We start from the raw sequence: 6,000 nt of genomic DNA, 5'->3' as shown, positions 1-6,000 counted from the left end.
CTCGGTCAACCCCCGTCTCGGTCAACCACTGTCTCGGTCAACCCCCGTCTCGGTCAACCCCCGTCTCGGTCAACCCCCGTCTCGGTCAACCACCATCTCGGTCAGGTCAACCACCGTCTCGGTCAACCACCGTCTCGGTCAGGTCAACCACGGTCTCGGTCAACCACTGTCTCGGTCAACCACCGTCTCGGTCAGGTCAACCCCCGTCTCGGTCAACCACCGTCTCGGTCAACCCCCGTCTCGGTCAACCACCGTCTCGGTCAACCACCGTCTCGGTCAGGTCAACCACCGTCTCGGTCAGGTCAACCACCGTCTCGGTCAACCCCCGTCTCGGTCAACCACCGTCTCGGTCAGGTCAACCACCGTCTCGGTCAGGTCAACCACCGTCTCGGTCAGGTCAACCACCGTCTCGGTCAACCCCCGTCTCGGTCAACCACTGTCTCGGTCAGGTCAACCACCGTCTCGGTCAACCACCGTCTCGGTCAACCACCGTCTCGGTCAGGTCAACCCCCGTCTCGGTCAGGTCAACCACCGTCTCGGTCAACCACCGTCTCGGTCAACCACCGTCTCGGTCAACCACCGTCTCGGTCAGGTCAACCACCGTCTCGGTCAGGTCAACCACCGTCTCGGTCAGGTCAACCACCGTCTCGGTATGGTCAACCACCGTCTCGGTCAGGTCAACCACCGTCTCGGTCAACCACCGTCTCGGTCAACCACTGTCTCGGTCAACCCCCGTCTCGGTCAACCCCCGTCTCGGTCAACCCCCGTCTCGGTCAACCACCGTCTCGGTCAACCCCCGTCTCGGTCAACCCCCGTCTCGGTCAACCCCCGTCTCGGTCAACCACCATCTCGGTCAGGTCAACCACCGTCTCGGTCAACCACCGTCTCGGTCAGGTCAACCACGGTCTCGGTCAACCACCGTCTCGGTCAGGTCAACCACCGTCTCGGTCAACCACCGTCTCGGTCAGGTCAACCCCCGTCTCGGTCAACCACCGTCTCGGTCAACCCCCGTCTCGGTCAACCACCGTCTCGGTCAGGCTAACCACCGTCTCGGTCAGGTCAACCACCGTCTCGGTCAACCCCCGTCTCGGTCAACCACCGTCTCGGTCAGGTCAACCACCGTCTCGGTCAGGTCAACCACCGTCTCGGTCAGGTCAACCACCGTCTCGGTCAACCCCCGTCTCGGTCAACCACTGTCTCGGTCAGGTCAACCACCGTCTCGGTCAACCACCGTCTCGGTCAGGTCAACCACCGTCTCGGTCAACCACCATCTCGGTCAGGTCAACCCCCGTCTCGTTCAGGTCATCCACCGTCTCGGTCAACCCCCGTCTCGGTCAACCACCGTCTCGGTCAACCACCATCTCGGTCAGGTCAACCACCGTCTCGGTCAGGTCAACCACCGTCTCGGTCAGGTCAACCCCCGTCTCGGTCAACCCCCGTCTCGGTCAGGTCAACCCCCGTCTCGGTCAACCCCCGTCTCGGTCAACCACCGTCTCGGTCAGGTCAACCACCGTCTCGGTCAGGTCAACCCCCGTCTCGGTCAACCCCCGTCTCGGTCAACCCCCGTCTCGGTCAACCACCGTCTCGGTCAACCACCGTCTCGGTCAACCACCGTCTCGGTCAGGTCAACCACCGTCTCGGTCAACCACCGTCTCGGTCAGGTCAACCACCGTCTCGGTCAGGTCAACCCCCGTCTCGGTCAACCCCCGTCTCGGTCAACCCCCGTCTCGGTCAACCACCGTCTCCGTCAACCACCGTCTCGGTCAGGTCAACCACCGTCTCGGTCAACCCCCGTCTCGGTCAACCACCGTCTCGGTCAGGTCAACCACCGTCTCGGTCAGGTCAACCACCGTCTCGGTCAGGTCAACCCCCGTCTCGGTCAACCCCCGTCTCGGTCAACCCCCGTCTCGGTCAACCACCGTCTCGGTCAACCACCGTCTCGGTCAACCACCGTCTCGGTCAGGTCAACCACCGTCTCGGTCAGGTCAACCACCGTCTCGGTCAGGTCAACCACCGTCTCGGTCAGGTCAACCCCCGTCTCGGTCAACACCCGTCTCGGTCAACCACCGTCTCGGTCAACCACCGTCTCGGTCAACCACCGTCTCGGTCAGGTCAACCACCGTCTCGGTCAACCACCGTCTCGGTCAGGTCAACCACCGTCTCGGTCAGGTCAATCCCCGTCTCGGTCAACCACCGTCTCGGTCAGGTCAACCACCGTCTCGGTCATCCCCCGTCTCGGTCAACCACCGTCTCGGTCAGGTCAACCACCGTCTCGGTCAACCACCGTCTCGGTCAGGTCAACCACCGTCTCGGTCAGCTCAACCCCCGTCTCGGTCAACCACCGTCTCGGTCAACCCCCGTCTCGGTCAACCACCGTCTCGGTCAACCCCCGTCTCGGTCAGGTCACCTACCGTCTCGGTCAACCACCGTCTCGGTCAACCCCCATCTTGACCACGTTCCTCTGGTGGTCGGGGTCGAGCACTGGTGCCACCTCACACTCTGCTGCAGGTGGGACAAGTTGGGATGACGGGCACCTCTAACACTTCTTCCTCGCTCAACCACCGTCTCGGTCAACCACCGTCTCGGTCAGGTCAACCACCGTCTCGGTCAACCCCCGTCTCGGTCAACCACTGTCTCGGTCAGGTCAACCACCGTCTCGGTCAACCACCGCCTCGGTCAGGTCAACCACCGTCTCGGTCAACCACCATCTCGGTCAGGTCAACCCCCGTCTCGGTCAGGTCAACCACCGTCTCGGTCAGGCTAACCACCGTCTCGGTCAGGTCAACCACCGTCTCGGTCAACCCCCGTCTCGGTCAACCACCGTCTCGGTCAGGTCAACCACCGTCTCGGTCAGGTCAACCACCGTCTCGGTCAGGTCAACCACCGTCTCGGTCAACCCCCGTCTCGGTCAACCACTGTCTCGGTCAGGTCAACCACCGTCTCGGTCAACCACCGTCTCGGTCAGGTCAACCACCGTCTCGGTCAACCACCATCTCGGTCAGGTCAACCCCCGTCTCGTTCAGGTCATCCACCGTCTCGGTCAACCCCCGTCTCGGTCAACCACCGTCTCGGTCAACCACCATCTCGGTCAGGTCAACCACCGTCTCGGTCAGGTCAACCACCGTCTCGGTCAGGTCAACCCCCGTCTCGGTCAACCCCCGTCTCGGTCAGGTCAACCCCCGTCTCGGTCAACCCCCGTCTCGGTCAACCACCGTCTCGGTCAGGTCAACCACCGTCTCGGTCAGGTCAACCCCCGTCTCGGTCAACCCCCGTCTCGGTCAACCCCCGTCTCGGTCAACCACCGTCTCGGTCAACCACCGTCTCGGTCAACCACCGTCTCGGTCAGGTCAACCACCGTCTCGGTCAACCACCGTCTCGGTCAGGTCAACCACCGTCTCGGTCAGGTCAACCACCGTCTCGGTCAGGTCAACCCCCGTCTCGGTCAACCCCCGTCTCGGTCAACCCCCGTCTCGGTCAACCACCGTCTCCGTCAACCACCGTCTCGGTCAGGTCAACCACCGTCTCGGTCAACCCCCGTCTCGGTCAACCACCGTCTCGGTCAGGTCAACCACCGTCTCGGTCAGGTCAACCACCGTCTCGGTCAGGTCAACCCCCGTCTCGGTCAACCCCCGTCTCGACCACCGTCTCGGTCAACCACCGTCTCGGTCAGGTCAACCACCGTCTCGGTCAGGTCAACCACCGTCTCGGTCAGGTCAACCACCGTCTCGGTCAGGTCAACCCCCGTCTCGGTCAACCCCCGTCTCGGTCAACCACCGTCTCGGTCAACCACCGTCTCGGTCAACCACCGTCTCGGTCAGGTCAACCACCGTCTCGGTCAACCACCGTCTCGGTCAGGTCAACCACCGTCTCGGTCAGGTCAACCCCCGTCTCGGTCAACCACCGTCTCGGTCAGGTCAACCACCGTCTCGGTCATCCCCCGTCTCGGTCAACCACCGTCTCGGTCAGGTCAACCACCGTCTCGGTCAACCACCGTCTCGGTCAGGTCAACCACCGTCTCGGTCAGCTCAACCCCCGTCTCGGTCAACCACCGTCTCGGTCAACCCCCGTCTCGGTCAACCACCGTCTCGGTCAACCCCCGTCTCGGTCAGGTCACCTACCGTCTCGGTCAACCACCGTCTCGGTCAACCCCCATCTTGACCACGTTCCTCTGGTGGTCGGGGTCGAGCACTGGTGCCACCTCACACTCTGCTGCAGGTGGGACAAGTTGGGATGACGGGCACCTCTAACACTTCTTCCTCGCTCAACCACCGTCTCGGTCAACCCCCGTCTCGGTCAACCACTGTCTCGGTCAGGTCAACCACCGTCTCGGTCAACCACCGCCTCGGTCAGGTCAACCACCGTCTCGGTCAACCACCATCTCGGTCAGGTCAACCCCCGTCTCGGTCAGGTCAACCACCGTCACGGTCAACCCCCGTCTCGGTCAACCACCGTCTCGGTCAACCACCATCTCGGTCAGGTCAACCACCGTCTCGGTCAGGTCAACCCCCGTCTCGGTCAGGTCAACCCCCGTCTCGGTCAACCCCCGTCTCGGTCAACCACCGTCTCGGTCAGGTCAACTTCCGTCTCGGTCAGGTCAATCACCGTCTCGGTCAGGTCAACCCCCGTCTCGGTCAACCCCCGTCTCGGTCAACCCCCATCTCGGTCAACCACCGTCTCGGTCAACCACCGTCTCGGTCAGGTCAACCACCGTCTCGGTCAACCACCGTCTCGGTCAGGTCAACCACCGTCTCGGTCAGGTCAACCACCGTCTCGGTCAGGTCAACCCCCGTCTCGGTCAACCCCCGTCTCGGTCAACCCCCGTCTCGGTCAACCACCGTCTCGGTCAACCACCGTCTCGGTCAACCACCGTCTCGGTCAGGTCAACCACCGTCTCGGTCAACCACCGTCTCGGTCAGGTCAACCACCGTCTCGGTCAACCCCCATCTTGACCACGTTCCTCTGGTGGTCGGGGTCGAGCACTGGTGCCACCTCACACTCTGCTGCAGGTGGGACAAGTTGGGATGACGGGCACCTCTAACACTTCTTCCTCGCTCAACCACCGTCTCGGTCAACCACCGTCTCGGTCAGGTCAACCACCGTCTCGGTCAACCCCCGTCTCGGTCAACCACTGTCTCGGTCAGGTCAACCACCGTCTCGGTCAACCACCGCCTCGGTCAGGTCAACCACCGTCTCGGTCAACCACCATCTCGGTCAGGTCAACCCCCGTCTCGGTCAGGTCAACCACCGTCTCGGTCAACCCCCGTCTCGGTCAACCACCGTCTCGGTCAACCACCATCTCGGTCAGGTCAACCACCGTCTCGGTCAGGTCAACCCCCGTCTCGGTCAGGTCAACCCCCGTCTCGGTCAACCCCCGTCTCGGTCAACCACCGTCTCGGTCAGGTCAACTTCCGTCTCGGTCAGGTCAATCACCGTCTCGGTCAGGTCAACCCCCGTCTCGGTCAACCCCCGTCTCGGTCAACCCCCATCTCGGTCAACCACCGTCTCGGTCAACCACCGTCTCGGTCAGGTCAACCACCGTCTCGGTCAACCACCGTCTCGGTCAGGTCAACCACCGTCTCGGTCAGGTCAACCACCGTCTCGGTCAGGTCAACCCCCGTCTCGGTCAACCCCCGTCTCGGTCAACCCCCGTCTCGGTCAACCCCCGTCTCGGTCAACCACCGTCTCGGTCAACCACCGTCTCGGTCAGGTCAACCACCGTCTCGGTCAGGTCAACCACCGTCTCGGTCAACCACCGTCTCGGTCAGGTCAACCACCGTCTCGGTCAGGTCAACCCCCGTCTCGGTCAACCACCGTCTCGGTCAGGTCAACCACCGTCTCGGTCAACCCCCGTCTCGGTCAACCACCTTCTCGGTCAGGTCAACCACCGTCTCGGTCAACCACCGTCTCAGTCAGGTCAACCACCGTCTCGGTCAGGTCAACCCCCGTCTCGGTCAACCACCGTCTCGGTCAACCCCCGTCTCGGTCAACCACCGTCTCGGT

General features: G+C 63.2%; 1 protein-coding gene across 4 annotated transcripts in view; it reads left to right on the top strand.

Annotated features, from left to right (window-relative positions):
• The window catches only part of LOC110487886 (proto-oncogene tyrosine-protein kinase Yrk), a 64,023-nt gene that overhangs the window by 52,984 nt on the left and 5,039 nt on the right, over window positions 1–6,000 (top strand). The window lies entirely within an intron of this gene.

Source organism: Oncorhynchus mykiss, chromosome 30, assembly GCF_057628025.1.
Source record: "Oncorhynchus mykiss isolate SJ-2025 chromosome 30, ASM5762802v1, whole genome shotgun sequence".
In the NCBI taxonomy this organism is placed as follows: Eukaryota; Metazoa; Chordata; class Actinopteri; order Salmoniformes; family Salmonidae; genus Oncorhynchus; species Oncorhynchus mykiss.
Note: the sequence above shows the minus strand (reverse complement) of the source record. Positions and strands in the feature narration are given on the sequence as shown.